Below are 24995 nucleotides of genomic sequence, written 5' to 3' on the forward strand. Positions count from 1 at the left end.
TGCTTTGAACTTTTAACAATGTATATGATTTTATAGATATGAACACAATTTAAATCATTTCATCATCACTACCATTATTTAAACATGCTTATTTGGTAAAATAATGTTTGAGATATTTAAAAGCAAACAAACAAAAATGGATTCTCATCTGGGTTATTATTAGTCATCTTTTAATAGTTGTTTTTGAATATGTTCAATCATAGAATACTAGAACTGCCATTTTGTTTTTGTCAAATGATCTACTGAACTGAATTCAAAGCTTCCTTGAGACAATGAGTAGTTCACACTTCTATCATATTACAGTATATCATGTTGTATGATGCTCATAGGGAATCTTTAATGAATCTATGTTCACTTAAAATTATATTCATTAAATTTTGCCAAGCAAGTATCACTGAAACCCAAAAAATATTTTTAAATTTTGGGGAATTTTGTTAGTCTAGATAAGTTTTATTACTTCCACAGATAAGTTAATTTATTTCATATTTTCATAATAGTTATTTATGTAATACTTTAATGTCTACAAAGCATTTTACATGCATGATCTCATTTGATCCTCATAAGGACCCTGTCAATTAGATGTTATCATCATTGCCACTTTAGGAGACTGAAGTAGGTTAAATCTCTTCCCATGGGATACAACTAGCAAATTCTTGATAGAGGATATGAATTCAAGTTTTGGTTCTCACAAATCCAGGCATATTTCTATTATAATATTCTGTCTCTTTTGAGGATTGGTAAAAAGTTGCAAGTTAAGGAACAAGGTAAGTAAAAGCATTTGAGAAGGTAGAGAATTAAAATCTATATACCATAAAAACTTACTTAACTTAATAAAATACAGTGCAATTAATGGAATGCAATGGAATGTTGATTTTATTTTTTCTATCATTTTGATAAGTTGCTTAAATTTAGAAAAAAAATTGGCTTTCAGTAACAAAATAAAACTATATAAATATGTACAATGAATTCTCAGTGATATAGCATTCGATTCATAAGAACTTTTGCTTAATTGGTATTATTACACAGTACGATTCACACAGCACAATGCTCTCCCTGCTATAATTATTTGATGAATGTTTGTGATTATAACATATCTATGTTCATAATGATGATCAGAGGTGCAAATCCCAATATACTTTCTGAATCATGCATCATACAGGCGCACATACACACATACACACACATATACACACACAGCAAATCATTGTAAGGAAAATACTTGATGAATTAAAAAACAGTACATAACTATGAACAATTTTTTCAATATCATCATTATTACTACTATTATTTATTATGAAGAAAAAATAAAATATGTTCTCTATAATTTAAGAGTACATTTTATTTTTTAATATTTTTAATATTCTCAAAAATAGTTCTATCCAAAATGGAATTTGTCTTCTTATTCAACAGTTCTTTGCACTTATGCAAAAGGAGAATATCCAGTTAATGTTGACTTTGTAGATAGTATTTATATATCAGAAAAAAGCTGGACTAGAAGATGTCAAACTTCCCTATTAACTGTGAGATTCCATGATTCTAAATATATTTTACTTTGGATAAAAAGAAAATATTCATTACCTATCAGTTCTAGTCACAAAACAAGTTACAAACACCCTAAGATTATATAATATAAAGGTATATGAATGTGAATATATATATGTGTGTGTGTGAACATTCATGCATGTGTGCATACATACATGTATTTATATATACATATGTAAATGAAAATATAGACAAACCGATGTAATCTTTTTCTCAAAGGATATATAAAAATGTCAAACATAATACACTTCTTTCTAGGTTTGGCTTGCTCAGTCCAATATGCCAACATGTTTTCAAGTTTAAGTTCTAAGAATTAGAAAAACAACTTCATAGTTACATTAAAAATCTCTCATGAACTTAGGAATGACTCTGTTGAGAAGAAATATACTTTCCCTTACTCAGCACTTTAATTCTAAAGTTCCCAACCATTGTATTTTTCTATGTGTTCCATCAATCATTTATAATTTTTTTTTCTAAAATTTTTAATTTGTGGAAAAAATTAAGTATTTCCCTAGTGCCATTCGTAATTTAATTAATGTACATAATTTTTACACAACCAACCCACTCATAATAATTATATTTTAGATTATAACAGAATTATGTACTTAAGAATAAGGCAAAATAAATTAAAATATTATGTATGTTTAATATATTAAAGTAAATTCATAGATAGTAAAATATAGCACAATATACATATAAACACAGATCATAATCTTCTATCAATGCACTTGATAGCTGTGATGAAAAATGACTCACAATTTATATGAACCTAGCATGGAAACACATAAAGGAAGGAATCTCATGTACTCAGGGTAAGTCCCAACACTGGACTGGATGTGTCAATGTTATTGGTCCATTTAGGAACAACTTAATCCAAGAAATTGCCTCTAGACTCATTCTTTGAATGATGATAGCCACTATTCTTCAGTTAGACAATTCTCTTCTCTATAATCAAACATAACCTTTATAAGTTCTTTCAATTAACCATCATCCTTGAAAGGACATTTAGAAAGTGATAGTTCTTAAAGTGAATAAAAAAAAAAAAAAAAAGCAAAGCTCACCAAAATAGCTGCTCATCTTACTTAACCATATCTTCCATTCTCCAATCAAAATGGAGTTTATGGCAACACAGTTCAGATTTACTCTTTAACCTAGCCCATCTCCATACCAAAGCAGCTATAAGGGACCCTTTGCCTTTTTTTTTTTTTTTCCTTTAAAGCTGAAGGTAGCAGCAAAGAGAATCGTTTCAATTAAAACAAAACAAAACAAACAGATAAATAAAAACACTTTACTTTCTCCAGTTCTAGAGGGAGCTGAAGGACAATTGCTGTCACTAGAGTTCTGGCCCAGTGAAGTAATTTTTATGCCCTATAATATCTTTTTTTATCAGCCTACTACTTCTAAGTACCACAGCTCTTACAAAACATTTTTTCAGGGATGCTTACTCCTTTTCTCCTTTCTGTTCACCACCATCTATTCTCTTTTCTTCTATTTTCTACTTCTTTTGTATTTTCCCCTCCTCCTCTGCTATGTCTTCAATGGTTTGAATGAGAAGCTTTTAACCATTAGTGATTCACTTGTTAATTGAAAAGTAAAAATTTCCAAAATTCCCTAGTCAAGTTAGTCCTTTTTAAAGTCATACTTGTTTCTAAAATTACATATTTCTCATTTTTTAGTTTTATCCTCTTTAATCATAAATTATTCCTATACAAATTAGCTGATATACCATCAACTTTGCAGCTGTTTGATTACTTCAGTAATTTCTTCACTTCTTTAATGCCCTTGAAACTATTTCCTTATAGTTGCACTTCTATAGTTTTAAATATTTCTTTGTCTTTTTATGACATAAAGCCTTTTCTGACACAAGCTTATCAATCCATATTATTGATAAAGAGATTCAATTCCTCACATCTATTCCACAAATAACTATCTCCAAAACTATCCAAGTCCCATCTGAAACTTGTTTCTTCTTACATATATATTAACAGTGTACATTAAAACAAACTTTTTTACTTATTTCTATAATTATCAAAAAGTTCAAAAGAGCAAATATCTTACATTATTTAACTCTATAGAAATCCTTTCCTTCACACACACACACACACACACACACACACACACACACAAACACAATCTTTTTGTCCCTTTCATGACTAAGCCATTCTGCTTACTTTAAAGAATCTCAAAGACTCCACCTTGGGAAAAGAGAGGATTGGCTGAAAACTGAACCACTTGCTTCTCACCAACTCTACCCAAATAGAGCAGGGTCTTCATCTCCACCAATGAGAGTTTCAAAACAATGACTTTTGGGACAAGATTTGTATCTACATACCTGTATATGAATGTATATGTATATACATATGTATGTATCTATACATCTACATATCTATACATCTACATATCTATGTACATATATATGAACATATTCAAAAGTTCTTTCCTAAGAATAGGGATTGTTTTTTTTTTTTTAATTTGTAGCCCAACTATATAACTATATAACTATAGTTATAGACAGGCTTATCGTTAAGCATCTACTCAGTGTGAGATAATGATTCTCTAAACATACTTAATGTGATAGTGATGTAATGGGCAGTAGGCTCATGCTCAGTGTGCTGTAGTGATATAATCATATGGAGGTATTTAAGGGAATCTCAGAGACAGAAGGCTCTCTTAGCCACAGATACAAGAGAAGATGACATACTCCAGGTTCCAGATTCCAGACTCCATCTTTGACCAGACACGGGGTGGCTGTCCTGCCTCCTTCACTTCTCCCCCTAAAGACCAAGTACTTAGGCTGATTCTGACATCCTCCAGAGAGCTAGCATGAACATTTCAGATTTTAAAATTACAAAATTGTGAAAACTACATTAGATTTTTAGAGCAGTAAAAAAAAAAAATTCTTGATACACCATAACATCAAAATACAAATGATTTGGAGAGAAGGCAAAACTGTAAGAACTATGCAATATTTGAAAAAAAAAACTACACTTTTATTATTATTTAATTGTGAGAAAAATAATATTGCCTATGTATCAAGAGAGCTAACTTCTAGCACTAGCTCTGCCACTTATGAGTCCCATATATGACATTCAGCAAATCTTTCAAATTCTCAATAATTTTTTTTGAATTGAATAAATGTCCTTCTATTTCTCCTTTTCCCTTCTTCTTCCTAATCCTGTTCTTCACCTTTACCATAATCACAAATTCTTCCTTTTTTTGTTTCTCTCCTAATCTATCATCCCTGCTCTGGTCTCATTATCCCATGTTACAGTCTGGAGACCACAGTTAACTAGCACAAGAAGATAATGTCCTCCCTATCTGTTCTTCTTGACTTTCTCCCTTGTCCCTATCACCATTCACAATTCTTAGCTTTGAGTCACTTTCATCTTCTATTTTCTCTTTTTATACTCCAGAGCTGATGAATGATGATGGGAGAAAATAATAATGGAGTAAACTAATTATCTCTTCTTCCTTACCTTCCATTCATACCTCCACCCCTCAAAATTTGGCTAATCCAAAGAACCCCTATTCTGGAACTATTCTTTCAGACTATTCTATCACCAATGGCCTCTATTTGCTAAATTAAAAGGCATTTCACAGTATTCCTTTTTTGTTTGTTTGTATTTTTAATAGTGTAAACACTGCTTACAATGCTGATTGTTTTCCTTGATAAGATGTCCTAATGTAACATTTCTTTTATGGCACTTCTATTCCATCAGTTCTAAGTTTTACTCAATTGTTCTTTGTTATCTAGTTCCTTCTCCAGCTCATTTTATATAAAAGGTAATCAGGTGAATTGCTCAGTTATACAGCTAGTAAGTGTATGAGGCTGGATTTGAACTCAGAAAGATAAGTTTTCCCAACTCATGTATAGCAGCAAATCCACTGTGTCACATAGCTGATTATACACATAAACATGCATGTATGTATGCATATAAGTAATTATGTGCATCACATGCTTCAATGATTTCAATCATTTCACTAGATTCAGTTATTTCCTCTACATAAAAGGTTCCAAAATATCAATACTCAGCGCAATCATTTCTCTGTCCTCTATTTCTTTATTACCAATAACATGCTGGACATCTCTTCCAGTATAGCAACATTATGTGTTCCACCTCAGATTACCCAAAATTGAACTCTTCACTTTTCTGTCTAAATCTAAAATAGTTTTTAGATTTCCTATTTCTGTTGAACAAACTATAACTTAAACATTTTGAAAAAATCTCTGTTATAAAGTTAAAATCATGTTGTAAGTACAGAAACAAGTCAGCAACTATTGCTAAAAATTAGGACATTTTCCAAAGTGACTTTCAATATTAAAATAATATTATTCCTCAATTAAAATGTGAATTAGGCACTGTTCATTTCAGAATACAACCTAATTTATGGATAGTGATTAATTGCTAGTTAGAGAAGGAAATTACTCTAGTACCTTTACCAAGAAAACCCTATGGCCAACATTGGCCTACTATGGTCCATGGGATCACAAAGAATTGAACACAACTGAATGACCAAACAACAAATTTCTGTCAAGATCACTAATATGCTAAATCCATTTAAGTTTTATTCAAACTTTGCTCCTATCTCTCTGATCATTTCCCCATAGTTTTATGAGTTGCTTTCTTGACCTGGAAAAGAATTATACCCTCTAGTTCTGATTAGTGAGATTTTCCCCTACCACTATTATAAAAGTCCTGGACATGCTTTTTTTTTTTTATTTCCAAGTCTTTAACTGTCTTGTCCATAACATGGACAGCAACCTTGTCCCTGACTGGTGACTTTTCCTCCCTCCTACCCCATCTTAGTGCTAAAATAATGAACCACTCTTAATTCAATCTTGCTATTGTTCTTGAATGAAATATGTCAATCTACTTTCCTATGGCCCTACTCTCAGTCTTTGAATATTTTCACAATAAAATCAATTTCCCTGGTTGACATTCCATTCCATATATTGTCTTCCCTTTTAGAATATAAACCTATCGAGAGCAGAAGATGTCTTTATTTTTGTCTATTTGTATCCTTAACACTAAGCACCATGAATAGCACATAGTAAACAGAGAATGTTTTTCCCTCATTCATCTTTAACCCTTTGCTCTTTCTCATTCCCTATACTCAGTTGCCAAGTCCACAATTCTGCTATAACAATATATCTCACATCTGTTCTCTTCCCTCCTCCCATACTGCCCATAACCTTATTCAGTGTCCTTCATCACTGCATGCTGGGGATAATTCAATAGCCTGCTAATAGGGTTCCCTGCTTCTACCATCTCCCTTTGCCTAATCCCTCCACAAAGCTGCCAAAATAATCTTCTTGAAAGTCAAGTTGAACCATGTTAAAACATCTTCAAAAATTTTCCATTGCCTAGGATTAAAAAAAAAACAAAAACAAAAACAAAAAAGCAACTCCTTAGGCTGGCCAAAATGACATTCCATAATATGCCATCTACCTATATATTTAACTTATTTATCTTCAAATAACCAAACCAGATACAAACTGTTATCCAAACTCAATATTCTATACCCTGTATCTTTGAATTTGTGCAGTCTTTTTCTTCTTTCAAAGATCAAGTGAATGAAGCCTTCTGTGATACCTCCAACTCAAGGTTTTCTTCCTTCTAATTACATTTTCCTGGAGTACTTTATATGGATCTCTAATATCTACCTGTACAAGATATATACATACATATTTTATCCTCCCTTGCCCCTTGCTTGAGATCAGGATTTTTATGTGTATTTTTAAAAATATTTGTCCATCAACTTATATCTCATAATTTCCACAGAGTGGATCATTTAATGTAGTCTGTTGAGGGAATAAGGGACAATAAGAAGGTGATAACTGCACCCTCTCCAGGTGAAATCAGTTGGCAACTGAACTTCTGCAGGGAGCTTTAATATAGTACTTTGGGAAGTACAGAATAGATCAAAAACTGTGAAGACAGCTGTATGGGTGATTTTGGTCACTCTTTCCTTATGAGGATCTAGGAGGGAGAAGAAACTCTTAGGTCAAACCACACCTATGATGTTTTTGCATTTTTTCATTCCAGTAATGGGATAAGGAATTTTCCCTCCAAAATTGACATTTTCTAGTTATTCATTATTTGTAAGTCCAGAAAGAAGAGATATAGCTGACAATTGGTACCAACAAAGAAATAGGATCAATGAGTAGTAATCCACAGTATATTTGAGAAAAAAGTTTTTTTTTTTCAAGACCAACTTTTAAAAAGTCATCTCAGAGTATTAGGGGTCTTGCTAAAAATTAATTTTAATGAATCTTTATTCACATGTAATTCATAACTTATTTTCCCCTCAGACAACTAGAAGAAAGGAAAGAAGGAAGGAAGGAAGGAAGGAAGGAAGGAAGGAAGGAAGGAAGGAAGGAAGGAAGGAAGGAAGAAGGGAAGAATTAATGTGCCTACTATGTACCAGGCACTGTGCTAACCACTTCATAAATATTCTCATATTGGAACCTCACAACAATCCTTCAAGGTAAGAGTTATCATCCTCACTATAAAGCTGAGAAGACTGAGGCAGGCAGAGATTAAGTGACTTGACCAGAATCGCATAAGTTTATGAGGCCAGAATTGATAGAAGGTCTCCCTAACTCCAGGTCTAATGCTTTATGCACAATGCTACCTAGTCATCTAAGGGGGAAAAAAAAGAGAGATGGAGAAGAAAATCAGAGTTGTTGCATTAAAAAATAGAAGTTCATCTAAGTCAAAAATTTCTCCTATTTCATATCTATCAATGTTGATTATTATTTCTCAATATTATGCATTTTCTATATGATCAACATTGATTGCTATTTTAAATATTCCCCAATATTACAAATTTGTGAATGAGAGTATTACCTGTAGAATAGACGCATGAGATAAGAACAAACCTATACAGTCCACTTTATTTGTTTTCAAGAAAATGTCTGTATATTGCTTAGAAGTAGATATGGAATAGACAAATCATTTCAACCAATTTCCCCAATTTCTGAAAAGAGATTTTGATCCTTAATAATTAATCAAGGCTGTGCAGTAGCTACAGTTCAGAATTCTTAGACTCTCCCCCTATTGGCTTGTTAAGCGTTAATTGTTAAATTTCAAAGATGAGCATTTATATTTCAAACAATTATCAAACACTACCAAAAAAAAAAAGACTTGGTTTAATGTTTTGTCCATTATTTAGATTTTAAAAAATGATGGAGAGGATATCAATAATGCAGATTAAATTGAAAGGTAGGATCAGCTTCCATTTCTCTCCCCAGATATAAGTTGGTATGTATTTACCAGCTCAACTCTGCTAGCAAAACTGGATAGTTATTCCTCATACAATGGCAACCTGCTATTGAACTTTAAACATGAGTGGAGGAAGGGAAGCAGTAATACATGGTGTAAAAGAGAAGTGTCAGATATGTGGCCCACAACACTCCCCAGTACAGCTCAAACCAGATTAAAATCTAGTTCTGATCTGATTTTAATGCACTGAAATATTAATAAAAGAAGAAATATACAAACATATGTGGTTTTCTAAGTTAATATGCAGCCCATCGGGATAGTTATATATGGTTTAGTGGCACTGTTTCTATTTGACACCAGTAGGATAAAAGAAGGAGCAGGGGATACTATGATGAGAAATTGGAGTTCTATTCCTGGCCCTGTCATTTACTCACTGCATGATCCTGGACAAATCACTCTACACTCTGCGTCTTCATTTCCTCCTGTGTAAAATGAGTGGGTTGGATTAGATCATCTTTAAAGTCCTTTTCAGCTCCAACATTCTATGATTTTCTCTGATAACCATTCTCTCAAGTAACATTATTAAATAAAAAAATGATAGCAACAAAAACAATCATTGTTAACACTGAGACAGTGTTTTAAGGTTTTTTTTTCCCAAGAGCTTTACATATATTATGTGATTTAATTAATTACTAGCTAAGTATAATATACTATGCTAGGTATTGGAGAAGATGCAAATATCACCACAATATAGTCCTGGCACTTCAGGAAGCATCTGTGCAATGCTATCCAAATACAAGGAAATCTAATGCAACCTCATTTTAGTAAGACTGATGAAAGAATAAACATTTAGGACATGAGAAGTAGGAACCAAAATAACTGAGGCTTATAGAGGTGGGGAGAAGGAAACAGAAGATTCAAGGGGGAGAGCAGTCACTTCTGTTTCCCAGATCTTGTGGTGATTTATGTTTTATTGTAAACTTAAATGTCGAGAGTCAAATAGATTATATCAGAATAAAAAAAAAAAAACAAAGTGTTTAAAAAAATGAAAGCGATGGAGAGATTCTGCAACTGCAGTTCTGAGAGAGTATATGTAATGGATGTTGTAAGAAGAACACTTCTTTTCTATAGAAATTCTTCTCTTCTGACACAAAAAGAGAGAAGAAAAACAGTTTTTAGTAGCCTGTGTGACAAGACATAATGCCCTATCATGTCTATTAAGATCTAAGAGGTAATATGGAAACATTGGCATTTAATAGAAACAGATTCCAGGTCAGCTGGTATTTTAAAAATAGTTCTCTTCTTGTTTGAAAAAAGAATGCAAGTTGGAGAGTAATACATCAACCTCACAGATCGGCTTGAAAATTTCTACCAGCCTGGAAAATTTCCACCACACTTACCAGAGGCAAGACATGCAGTATCTGACAGCAATTAACATAAGGGCTATGGGTTTTATTTGGAAATATTAGAACCATGATCATGGTCTCACTTCTCTTAAACAGACTTCATTGTATGAGGACTCTCATTTAGCAGTCCTATGTCAATATGCATGTCTGGAATATATTATTATGCTATAATTGTGTCCATAGATATGTTTCTCACCTATGTATACTAGTAAATTATTCATGGTGAAACACCACTGCCAGCCAACACATTTTTACCTCTTCTAACTTAGCAACATATCATAGGCTCAAAGTTGTGTAAGGATAAATTACCTGAAGTTTAGGAGGACATTGTCAGCAAGTCAAGTCAATTGTCCCTTGTTAGAAAGGACAGGACCAAGAGTGAAGGACAGGAAGAGGATAAATAAATGAAATACTATTTCTTTTGGCTTCTATTCACTTAATCATCTAGGGTAGAATTGTGCACATTTTTCATCTTCCAGAATATAAGCTATTGGACGACAAGTTCTCTTCTTTTTCTACTTTGCATTTAGGACCTAAAACAAAATTATGTCTGGAACATAGTAGGTGCTTAATACATATTTACTGACCTGAATGAAACTGAAAGTCAAATCATCCTTATTTGTTCTAAACATTAACTCTGATTTCTTTTATTCAAGCTTTTCCAGAATAGCTAGAATAGGGGCAGTCAAGAATAAAATATTTTAAGGAGCCACAGCCTCTTACTCTCTACCCTCCTCACTCAGGTACCTTTCAATGAAACTCAGAGCACTCTCCATTTTGCCAGTAATTATCTTGGGACTCATTCTCTAGCCACATCTCTGAATTACCTATCACTTAGGGTCAAAGGACAGGACTTCTGGCCTACATTATATCTTTGCATAACCCAACAGATCTCTTGATACATATGGTCTCCTAATAATTGCTAACATTTATGTAGTGGTTTATTGTTCACAAATTTTGCAAATATCTTCCCAATACAATAAATATATAAAATAGGCAGGACGATTTTTATTCCCATTTCACTGAGATTTTTAAGTTTAAGAAACAAACCCTTGGTAGAGATAAAATACAAATACAAGTCTTAAGATGCTAGATCCAAATTTCTGTCTTGAATCCCACAATCCTCTCCTTCTCTTCTTGTAGAGGCAGCTCCAGAAGTTAATTTCATTTCCTTTCCTTTACCCTTCATGAATCTTGTTGGAAATTCTAGAGTATTGAAATTTCTGAACATTGAAAGACAGAAGGGAAGAAGAATATATAGTAAGTAAAAAATATGGGTAAGCCACAATTTTGATAATTAGCACCTAAATGATTGAGCTCTGGCTGTACATCAAGTGGAATTTTGTAAAGCACTGTTTTTCTACTCTCTCTACTTCCTTTCAGATTTGTTCCTCTATTTTAATGCTGTTTCTCATTAAAGCAAGTTTTAGTGTGAAAACAGAGCTTGTCTCTCTTTCTGTCTCGAAATGTTTATTGATATTTTAAAGGAATATTATACTTGGAATCTGTCCGAAGGTTTGTAAATATAGTAAAGTGTTTTACTATCATTTATCCATATTTATATCTTATCTGTCTGTCAAGTTTGGGCTGTGAGTATGCTAGCCAGTAACTATCTTATTCTAGTTTGTTGTTGTTCAATGTTTAGAGAATTGTTAGTACTTATGGACTTGGCAATGTTTCTCATTTTGTATATGTTTAAATTTTTTTAATTACAAAAAAAAACACATTGTAACAGACTGCATATACTTCATATACTTAAATTTCAGCAAAGTCTCACATTATATCCTGTAAACAAAATGAAAAATTATAATATAGGTATTAGGACAGTTATATAGATAAGAGCTGAATTCAAAGAGGAATGGCTAATATGAGGAAGTCATACTTAGAGAAAGCTTTCTAGTAAATTGATCCAGAATTTGTCTTTGGTTCCATGCAGATCAGCATTTCTTTTTACTTATTCTGATGAAAAGAGAGCATGTCTTTAAAATTTGAACGTGTTTAGATTCTAAGAGATAAATAATAAGGTAAAAATTCTTGACAGACTAGGTGAAATTTAATAATAAGAAAAATAGATGTAAGCCCTTACATGGGCTAATTTAAAAAGCAACTTCATAAATACAAGATATCTATACTAAGAAATGCAGTACATATTAAGCAAGGTCCCTTAATAGGTGAAGGAGCTATAAAGAAAATCTAAACACTTCTAGCACACGAGGGGCTTGCATTCCACTAATATTTATATATTTATATACATTTATTTATATATTTATTTAAATATATTTATATAAAGACATATATATACAGAGTAAGTTTAGAAGAGATCTATGAAGTATAAGAAAAGATACCTTATAGCAAATGGCTCCTAAGATATGAGGCATCAGAGATGAGATTTGAAGGTGCTCAAAGAATTTCTAGTCTGAGATAAATAGGTACAATGGATGAAGAGGTAGCACATAGAAAGAATTTTTGCCTTAACAAATGGGACCTCTAAGTTACAGGCATAAGGGAAATGAGAGTTGGACGTTAGCCAGTCATCATATGTAGAAAGAACTAAGTCCTACAGGCTCCAAGTTTCTCTAAGAACTGAGAGAGATAATCAATATGGGTGAAAAAATTATTGGGATTTCAGTGGACTACAAGTTAAAATATGTATTGACAGATTGGAATAGCAGCAGAAACAAAAACAAAGCAATCAATCAATAACAAAAGTAACAATATCATAGGTTGCATAAAGGACAAGAATTTTGTCCAGAATAAAAGAGGTAATGATTTTCTGTATTCTGCCATGGTTAGAAAACAATTCTGGCTGTGACATAACATGAAGCACCTTGACCAGATAAAGTGCATTGAGAGTGTAATCAAGATGGTGAGGGAATTGAAGAAATGCCAAACAAAGTTCTAGGTATAATATTAATAGATTATAAATTACTATATACATACATAAATATATTCATAGATATATATATACATGCATTGTGTATATGGAGAGGGAGAAAATTTAAGGGAAAGAGAGAGAAGCATCAGTTGCCATTTTCAAATGAAGAACTACTATATGGTAAAAGGGAAAAGATTTTCTCTGGTTTGGTCCAGAAGGTCAGATGTAAGAACAATGATTGTAAATAGAACAGAGGCAAATTACTTCCTAACAATTACAGTTTTGGTGAAGTACAATAAAATGCCACAGAAATGATTGGGGTCCACCCTACCTCCATCCCACCCCCACAAAGGTCTCTAAAAGAAGGCTGAATGACCCCTTTGGGTATGTTGTAAAGAGGATTCTCCATCAGCTTTTTTTAAAAATTTTTATTTAATAGCCTTTTATTTACAGGATATATGCATGGGTAACTTTACATCATTAACAATTGCCAAACCTCTTGTTCCAATTTTTCACCTCTTACCCCCCACCCCCCTCCCCCAGATGGCAGGATGACCAGTAGATGTTAAGTACATTAAAATATAAATTAGATACACAATAAGTATACATGACCAAAATGTTATTTTGCTGTTCCCCATCAGCTTTAATTCAGAAGAGGTGGCCTGTGTGGTCTTTCCTGACCTTAAGTCTGTGACAGCTAATCTCTAAGAACGTCAGGACTCAGCTTTTATCCAAGTTTTTGCATGAGGTTTTTCCTGGTCCTTTCTTCTCCAGATAAATCTTGTATATAGCTACTTGTTTATATATTATCTCAGCTATTAGAATGTGTGTTCCTTGAAGGCAGGGGGCTTTTTTTTTAATTGGCAAACCTACTTTTTGGACATGTTGATTTTGGGACTAATTCAGCCTTTCACTGGAAACAATCAGTCAAAATCTAATAGTGCTGAGTATTCAATGGCTCAATTCTGGATGGGCATTCTTATCTTGTAAGAAAAGAGGCTTGAGAACATCAATTTACCTTGTTTCACTGATGCTTGTGCTTTTCAAAAACTAGCAAATAAGATGACATTTGTTGATTCATTAAAATATAAAATACAAATCAATCTTAATGACTTTCAAGGCTGTCATAGTTCTCAAAATATGAAGTGTGACATATTCATACTTTACTTCATTACTAGTAACCTCATTCAGAATTAACCTGTCACCCAAAGTGGCAATATCACAAAACCCAAATCCTAATTTTTCTAGACATCTGCATGGTTTATTGAACGATATTTTCTTTTTTTTAACTCAAATACCTTGGTATGACATATGTTCAACCATTGCCTACAGGTTTGTATATATATGCCACAGTTGTTCTCCAGAAAAGGAAGCATGTAAATACTTTGCTATATTTACAAATCTTTGGACAGATTCCAAATATAATATTCCTCTAAATTAAAAAAAAAACTCTCAAAGAGAAGTAAACATTGTTTATATACTACAATTTGTTTAAATAATAAACAACATTAAAAATAAAGGAACAAAACTGAGGAGGGGGCCAGAGGGACTGAGAAAGAAAATCCTCAAGATGTAATGACAGAATTTAATTAGTTAACTTACTTTATCAAGATGGAAGCCACAAGGGAGACTGGAGGGAGTTAGGAGTGAGTCATACAACTTAAGTGTGAATCCTAGTTCAGCTGCTTACTAGCTGTATAACCTGAAATAAGACACCTAACCACCCAGACCCTAAGCTTCCTTATGTATAAAATGAGTAGATTGGACTAGATAATCTCTAAGGTCCCATCCAGCTGTGACATTCTGTCATAGAGCTATTCTCTAGACCATTAGGCTGATTTGGAATTTAATGTGACATAATACTATCGTCTGTCTTCCTGAATGACATTCTGGTTTCTTCATTGGCTTTCTATTTTTTTCGACCCATGGCTGTTGTGTTGCCATGTATCAGAATTTGGTGACAGCTTCCAGTGATGTATTGATGGCTTCTTGAACTACTTTATCAGCATCACCTGTGAGTCACACTCAGTATTAAATGGCAAGGCAGGCTCACCAATAATGAAGTCCTAGACTTCCGCCAAACCACCAGCATAGGGCAGATGCTTGTTGCAAATGTAGGTATGAAGGATGGGCGACAGCTCACAATAAAACCCAACTTCAGGTCATTTACTAAAGCCCTAGGATGCTATGGAACAATAGCAGCAGGAATAGTCAGAGAGAGAAATTATGTGTCATTTTTTTCTAAGCATAGATGTCAAATAGTCTGTAAAAACCAAACACAATAGTAACCTTATGTAGATAAGGTAGCTAGAGTAACAAAAGGCTGCAGGTAGCAGGACCTATGGAGTTTTGTTCACATAGATAAGTAATAGATACTATTGTTCATAGAAGTCTGACCTTCTAATGCACAGGCACACATATGTGACTTTAAAATTAGAGTAAAATTTCAAGGGGATACCAAATGAATCTAAGAAGCAGAAATGAGAATCATTGATTTAAGCCATTTCTCTCATTATCCAGACAGAGGTTGGGAAAAAAAGGAAACAAGAGAACAACTATAATCATTTAATATCAATACCATATACAACTGAGAGATTTAGATCCCTGCAAGGACAAGAGTTTTGAAGAAAAGATTCATAATAGCTGACAATGGTCTATTTTAATGGATTCCCATATGTTAAATAAAATTGCTTTATTTTTTTAACAAAGTTTTAAAAGATAATTACAATGGTTTTCATTAATAAGCTCAAACACATTTTATTGCAATGAACCTATCTTACTATGTTATCTCATTGAAGGAATAGGAAAATATCACAATTTACTGCAATAAGGTAATTATTATAATAAGATAAATGTTAACTTTTTAATGAAAACCACTGTATTTGAGTAATTACCCTTCTGAGGAGAGCGCCATATATGATTTCTTTGCAATTATTAAGATTAATTCACTTTTTTAGCTGGAACAGACCAAAATACCAAGCCAAATGATCATTCTTATAAGAACATTTCTGAACGTCCTGGAAATTTAAGAGAAAAAAAAAGCAATGGATTTAAATCATGCTTCAGATCCTATTTTATTAAATCTCAAGCTATTGAGTTCCTAGTCTCAGCTTAACACAAATAAAAGCAACCAAACCGCCTAGGAAAAATAGAGATGTGATTAAAAATAGGAATGTCTGTCCACTGACCATCAACTACAGTGTGGCAAAAGTGATGATTTAATTATAACTTTCTTTGTTCTAAAATCCACTAGCTTGCTATAAATAGCTTGTTATATTAGCATCCCCAATGCATAAATAGATGTGTAATAGCACTATACCTTCAACATTTCTCTGAGTTCTGAACGCCTCCAGAATTCTATTTAAGGAATATTGTAGATATATCAGCAGAATGTGAAAAGCAGCACAGTAATGAAACAGCAAAACAGAACCAAAGTAGTACCTGGAGAGCATAATAACTTTCACCTCAAGAAAGTTCAGATTTGCATCTGTTTACATTAACACGCCCATCTCCTCTTAATCTCAGACCTGAGGGATCTCTCCAATACAAAATATTCTCTAATACAAGATACTCTCTCTCTCTATTTCCTCCAGTCTCTTTCTCACATCCTAAACAGATATTTTACTCTTGCTTTTAGCCAGGGGAAGGAGTTTAAAGAAGGGGGAGAGGAGGAAGTGATTTGTGATATCAACATTTTGCTCTGGATACTTTTGCACGTCTCTATGGAATGGATGCTGCTAGCTCATTATGGGGGGCCCAGAGCTCTGGGAAATCCCAGGAACCTTTGCTTGATTCAAACCTGGAGCTCCTGGTTTCTCACAAGCAGGAATCTGTAAGGAATATTTCCTTAACATGTGAGCTGTTTGCCCAACTCTACTTGGCACCAGCTTTTCCCATTTGTTAGAACTGCAGCTCAAGAAAATACAAGGGTGAAACGATTTATAAACTATAAATGACTGTGCTCTCCTGAGCTCTTTCATACTGCAAAAAGAGCAAGAAAAGCAGCTCATCTTTTATCTTGCTAGTCTGTTCAGATTTTCAGGCTCTCTGCCAATTAGAATTTAACAATGCCATCAATTATCTTAATCTATTAACAAGGTAAATTTTTGCCCTCTTCTTTTCTCATTGGCTTCCTGACAGGATTATAGTCTCAGTTCTCAATTGAAGCAAGATAGACCCTTCCCAGCATGGATAGCTAAGTTATTTCTTAAGCACAATTGAGAGAAAATCAGGAGGTGAGATAGAGTAGTTCTCCAAAATAGCAAGATTTGTATTTTCCTCATGACCTTTAAATAATCAGAGAGTGATAATGAAATGGAAGTAGAACCTGGTTCTACACTTTAATTGGATAGACAGGTAGCAATGATCTCATGACCTAAGAAGGTCAAAGGAGCAGACATGTAGAACCAGATAGACCTATTCAAATCCCCTTATTTTATAGATGAGAAACTGAGACCAAGATAGACCAAGGCTACAAAGAGAGTATGTGGCAAATATAGGAATTAAACTTACATGTTCTGGCTCCAGAGTATTAATCAGTGTATTTTGAACCTAAATACTGATTTCAAAAGGCTTGATTTGGCCACGCATGACTATTTGCTGAAATTTTTCAGTCTCTGTGAACACAACTATTATCAGAAATAATGATGATCATATTTACCATTAGTTCACTATTTATCTTGGGATTTAAAATGTATATAGACTATTAATTCATTCTTTATACAAAACCAATATTTTTAAGAGTTAGCTAAGTAGTCTGATGAATAGTGAGCTAGACCAGAATTTAAGATGACCTGAGTTTAAATCTAGCCTCAGATGCTTACTAACTGTGTGGCCTTAACATCCTTAACCCTTATTTTATTCAAGTTCTGTCATCTGTAAAATAGGAATAATAACACTCACTCCCCAGGGTTGTTGTAAGTGAAAAAGAAGATAATAGTTATAAAGCACTTGACAAACCTTAAATTGCAATATAAAAGCTTTAATATGAGTTACTAATTTCTTTTTAGAGGGTGATAATGTCCCTTTAAGGGTACCGTGTGAGTTGTATATTAAAACAAATAATTCTATAGCTTCTAAATTTGGGTATGGGATAATTTCTTTGTCGTAGCAAGGGAGTGTTCCACTGGCATTTGGCTGGATTAAACAAAGACCTAGAAAACGCAGTGCAGGGGACACTCCTTCACTGGCTGTGGGAAATGGTCTCAGTGACCCTTTGGTTCTCTTTATTCACTAAATCTTCTAATTTTATGATTAATTCTAGGAAAAAAAATAAATGAAGAGCTAATGCTTCCATTAACTTGTTAAAAAACTCCATTTCATTTATCACTGGGGTAAAAAGGGAAGCCCTCTCATATTTGACTGTAATGTGTACATTTTCTAACATTACATGCAAAGCATCTATTGGGAAATAATTCTCTACTTGACATTAAAGCCTGTTAGACCTCACATGCTTAGGAGGGTCAAAGCAGGTCAATTATTGGTCATTTCTGAGAACTACCCTCTCGTGTGCTGCTGGAAGTGTCACTAGAGATTTACTCTGATCATATAGAGCCAATATTCAGGCACAGAAAATCTCTATCTTTTGGATAAGGCATAAAAATAAAGTGCCAAGCACTTAGGGACATGAAAGATCTCATGGCAGTTTGAGTTGATCCCATTGTCCTAGAGAGATTTCACTCTTGAAAAGGTGTTTTAACTGAATGGAATCTTCAACATTAGTTTTATTTGTTTATACTGTTCTTTTCAATGTGCACAGCTTATTACCTAGCTGTTCCATTGCTGAATGGTTCAAGAGTAATGATGTTATTTATATACACTTGCATATTTTCCCTTGTCCATTCCTGTAATTTCAATGATAAATAGAGTTCCTGAATGTGTATCAGTATCTTCTCTGCAACATACATTCTTGAAAAGTTTCTTGGGACCCTGAAAAATAAAGTAACTTTCCCCAAGCCATATAAGCACTAAGATTTAAAGGTAGAATTTTAACCTGGATCTTCCTTAGTTCTATATTCAGTATGTGTCAATGTCTATCTTTGTCTCTTTTAACATGCAATGTATACACATATACTTGTGTTTCCACATATTGTATGTGTTGTTTTTAATGTCTATATAAAAAGTTTACTAACAAAAGTTCTCTATTTTTTATATTTATAGAAATCAGAATATTACTCATCACACCCATATTTTCCTAATTGTAGATTAATTACAATATCATGATACAATTAAACCCTATCTCTTTTAAAATGAAGAAACTGAGTTAGTGACAAAGCTAAACCTAGAAATGCTATTTCTTATTTCTTGTAGAATCTTCCTTTTTCCTTGGACATGTAAAAATATCAGAAGATGTTACAGTTTACTTAGAAGATAATAGAGAATCAGCTAAGAAAATGATTTTTAAAATTAATAATGTTAAATAGCAGAATAAAAAATAAACAACCAGAAAATCAACAGAATTTTGGTAAACCAATAATAAAATCCAGAAGGAAATAAAAGAAAGTCCTATTTAAAATAATCACAAGATGCATAAAATGCCTGGGCATCAATCTACCCATACACATTTAATACTTGTTTAGATAAGATTGCACAATGACCCTTAAATGAAGAATGAATGAAAAAAGCACTTATTATGTTTTATGTACTATGCACTAGGAATAAAAATAGAAAAGTGAGATAGTTTCTTCTCAATATCTCATAATCTCATTGAAAAAGACAAAATACAAAAAAAGAACAGCAGAAATAATATTCTTGAGTAAGCTATGCCAATATAATAAAAATGACAATATTACAGAATTAATTTATAGATTCAGTGCAATACCAATAAACTACCAAATATATTTTTACAGAGCTGGAAAAAATAACAATAAATTTATTTGTAAAAAGAAAATATATATAAGATATCAAGAGAAACAGTGGAAAAATTTCAAGATAAAAGTGTAATAGGACTACTAGAACACAAACTATGTTACAGAGCACTTATCATCAAAGCTATCTGGTACAGGTTTTAAAAAATAGAAAAGTGGATAAGTGGAACATACTAGAAAAAGAGTAAAAATAATTGAAATCAATGAACCAGGAAATAATAAACCTCCATATATGAATTATCTAAGAAAGAATTACTGATTTGATAAGAATTGCTAAAAGAAACTTAAAAGTATTTTGGAAAAATTAAGTTTAGATCATCTTATACTATGTATTGCAATAAACTCCAAATAGATATGTGACCTGTATGTTGAACCTATAAGGCCATTAAAAACACAGAAGAAAACCAGATCAGGTTCCTTTCATAGCTATATGGAGTGGATTCATTCTTAATTAAATAAGGATTAGAGCACAATACAGAAGATAAAACAGAAAACTGGGATTGTGCAACATTTTTTTTTTTGGTTTGTTTTTTGTTTTAAAAATGATTTGACTAACATAATAAGGGAGTGATCACTTGAGGGAAATATTATTTGTATCCAAAGTTGCTGAAAAGGGTTAGCTATCCAAGATTTATAATCAGATAATAGAAATATATAAATATCATATGGTTATATGATATGCGGAAATGGTTATATGAAAGAATGCTGCAAATCACTAATAATAAAATTAATGTAACTAAAAATACTCTGAAATTTGATCTCACATCCAGCAAATTTACAAAGATGACCAAAGATAAGAATAGTTTATGCTGGAGAGGTTGAGAAAGATTGATATATTAAATCACTTTTGGTGGAACAATGAATTGTTATAAACCATTTTATCAAGCAAATTTGGAATTATGAAGAAAAGAATTAAGATGGTAAAATCTTTACCTTCATTGACATGTAGAGTCAATTTCTAGAAATATACCCAAAGCAAAAAACAAACAAATAAACACTTAGAATTGAAATAGATGCTCATCATTTAGGGAAAGGCTAAACAAATTCTGGCACATGAATGTTGTGGTGTAAGAAATGATGGATATAAAGAAATATTGAAAGATTTATATGAAGTAATACAAATTGAAGTAAGCCAAAAGTGGGAAATCATATACACAATAATTACAACAATACAAAAAGAAACAATAACAAGATGATTGAAATTAAGTATGAAATTAGAATGCTCAAACTTGGAGACAAAGACTCCATTTAATAAAGCAATCCTTTCCTTCTTTGTGGAGCAGGGGAAATATTGGTGTAGCATTAACATTACAAATGATATCGGACTTTTTTGATGTATTGTTAAGTTTTGTTGAACTATAATTTCTCTCCCTTTTATATCCTTTTTTATATTGAGGAGCAGAAGAGAAAATATAAGTGATGTAAAAATAAAAATATACATGTGTAGATCAAAAATTATTTTTAAAAATTATATCAAGAGCATTAAGGCCCAAAATGAATCATGATGATTGCCAAAAAAAAATAATAAGTTGTTTTAGACTATGATGGGGGCAAAAAGGAGGATCCAAGAATGATGAGATCACTGAGGTTTGATGTCATTCATAATAATAATGGATGATAAGGAGGGAGAACTAATCAATACTTATTTTTTTCTATTTTCTCTGACAAAAAGAATGATGTTTGAGAAAAAGAAAAGGAAAATAGTATAAAACCATTAACATAGAGTTGAAATCTAAATCTAAGATAAATGAGACAAAATAAGACAAAACAATCTGTCCTCAATGAGTTTAAATCATCAGTCCCAGAAAAAAAATTACCAAAGTTATAAAGGAAAAAAAAAAGGAGATAGACTTAGTACTGTTGGTAATTTTTAAAAGATATTGGAAAAAGAGAATCCACAGAACTGGGCAGAAGCAAATATTGTCCACATTTTTTAAAGTGGGGAGGGTATTTAAATCTGTGAGTCAAAACCTAGCTATCATCATCTTCAAAGAATGGTTTATGAATATGTAAGAGTTTGATTGATTTATTTAATCATTATCCAATTACACTTAAAGAAAATAAGATGTACAAACAATCTAAAGCATAGATTTTTAGAGGAATTACAAAAATAACTTGTAACTGGGATAATTTTGCAGAGGAATCAGTTTAGAAACTTAATAATACCCAGAAGCCATCTGTAAATTATCAAGGTAATTTAGGATGGGAGTTATTAGAAAGGTTGGAATAAGCATGATATTGGATTAATATTTTTGAGTGGAAAATGCCAAGGCAAAAGAAGAAACTTCAACTTTTTCTTTGGTCTAAGTCTCCTTATCACCACCACCTCTGTGTCCCCCCATTCCTAACAGAAAATGACCTTGTGAGGTTCAAAGGTGCAAAGCATGTTTGGATTTCCCTTCTTCCCATTGATGTCTTAGAAGTATCTTCAAATCACCTGGTGGCAACGTGTCCATTGGGAGCTAAGAATACAACAGAGAGAAAAAAACCCTAAACCACCAAAAACTAAAACTTTCCTAAGGGGAATTTGAAATGGGAGAATTTCAGTATCCAGAATGTGTGTCTGTCTTACTTTGTGTATAAATATGTGTGTGTAGTTGTACATAAACACATCTATTTGTAGACATATAATTCATAGAATATATATATATATATATATATACATAAACTTTTATATACTCACAATACATATATATTGCATTAATACATAAATACATGCATTCACTGGGAGCTCATGGTCAAGAATTCTGTAGAAAATATGTATGTAAAAATATGCAAAACTTCTGGTGAAATCTCTCATGCTATCTTTCTGGACAAGATGGAGATGTAGGTAAATGATATAATTAGGTGAATTTGAAGATAATAGGATCACAGTTAGTTGGATGGGAAACTCCCAAAATAAGCATTATTCAGTAAGTGTAAACAAAGAAGCAAATCTCTGGGAGCATGCCATAGGCATCTATCTTGTTCCTCATCCATCAATATCTTTATCAATGACTCAAATAAAGTATAAATGACATAGTCATCAAATTTTCAGAAAACATTTCTATGAGAACATGAGGCTGACTTTTTTCTTTTTTTTTTTTCATATGGAAACTTGGAGCAACCAATGTAAATTCCATACACACAATATGCATACATACACAAAAATGTATCACTTATGTGCATTGTATGTTTGCACTATATATACAGATATAAATGTATTTTTTTTCAGTACGTAAAACTACTATTTCTGGTTGAAATCTCCAAAATCCCTCAAGCTACACAAAGTAGGGATTAAATTTAAAGCCATATTCTATCTGTCCTTGCATCTCTACGCACAAAAGAACTACTGGGAGATGAGGTTGTTGCTGCCCTAAACCATACCTATGCCTGCAGGCAGATGACTGCTCAGGTGAATGCCTCCAGGGGATTGCCTGTAGGGGGTTGTTGGAAGTCAATGCAAATGAATACTGCTTCCCAGGGAGCAGAATTGAACCTGCAGGAACCTGCAGGCAGAGGTGTATTTGAGACCAGCAGCCAGCCCAGGTCACTCCTTTTACATACTCAGCCTGAGGCCTCCTTTAGGTATTTTCATTTCCCCTGTTAAAACTCAATCCCGCCATAAGAAGATAGTGCAGAAAGGCTTCTTTTCTACAAATTCTTGGTTCCTAAAAATAAAGTACTAACATAGTTGAATTTAAATTACACGTGAAAAAATAATTTCATCATTTAAATATGTTATTAGTTTCTGCTTTTGTATTTTGTACGTATTCGACATTGACCCAATATTGGGAACAGACAATGGTCAGGAGCCCCATCAAGTAAAATACATTTTTGCAAAGTCAGAGAGGGATCACCTATTTGTGGAATTTTAGAATCAGAGCGGAACACAAGTAGAGATAATCTAGTCTCATTCTCACATTTTCTAGATAGGAAATTAATCTCCAAGAAGTTCTTCCACTAGCCCAAATTTATCAGGACTGGAACCCCAATATTTTGACCCCAGTCTAGGGTTCCATCCATAGAGTAAGCATGATCACACCAAGGGGAAAGGATAGTTACCAGATGTAACAACAGCAATAACAATAATGATAATAAATAATAATAAACAATAGATCATTGAATGTGATCATTTCTTTTTTACAATATCACCTTACTCCTAAAGCGAAAATGAAGCTTATAGGGCAGTGTTCAAACAGGTTGTGCATATGAATTCTAATTGTTGAAAAATAATAAAAATATATTTAAGCTCAAATATAAGGCAATTTGACCAGAAGGGTAACTTCATCTTTCCTCTTGATTTGTATAATTAGGATTTGAGAGTGAACCCACTCATAAATGGAAACAAAATTTTTATTTGACTTTATTTATTACTTTATTTGACTTCATTTTGATAGACATTTTTTCCCCCTTAACAAGATGTCAGTGAACAAGCACTCTATACAGAAAGGCAGACAAATCAAAAGTTCTAAAAGAAGTCTCACTTTTAACTTCATCAAATAGATAAATCCTACCAAACTTACTAAGATGTAAAAAAATGTGGATTTCTATTCTGAGAATTTTTATCTATTTGAATAGGTATATTCATGTCAATTTTACTTTACTGTTAAATTCCAACATTTAAGAAACACATATGACACAACTAAATAAAGGAATCTATTAGTCATTAAATACATTTAATATCGCATAATCACTGTACCCAAAAAGCACACAGTACATATCCTTTGATCCAGCATTATAGCTACTATGTCTTTATCTCAAAGAGATTATAAAAAAGGGAAAGGATCCTACATGGAAAAAAAAATATGTATAGCGGCTCTTATCATGGTGGAATTGAAAGGATGGTCATCAGTTGAGGAATTGCTACAGAAATTATGTAATGAATATAACTACAGAAATTATGTAATGAATATAATGGAACATTACTGTGCTAAAAAATGATAAGCAAGCAAATTTCAGAAAAAAAAACTTGGAAAGATTTACATGAACTGATACAAAGTGAAATGAGCAGAACTAAAAGAATATTGTGCACAGTAAGAGCAACATTATAAAGATGATCAACTAAAAATCACTTAGTTCTTCGCAACTAATCCAAGAC

The sequence above is a fragment of the Sarcophilus harrisii genome, chromosome 1, assembly GCF_902635505.1.
Source record: "Sarcophilus harrisii chromosome 1, mSarHar1.11, whole genome shotgun sequence".
In the NCBI taxonomy this organism is placed as follows: domain Eukaryota; kingdom Metazoa; phylum Chordata; class Mammalia; order Dasyuromorphia; family Dasyuridae; genus Sarcophilus; species Sarcophilus harrisii.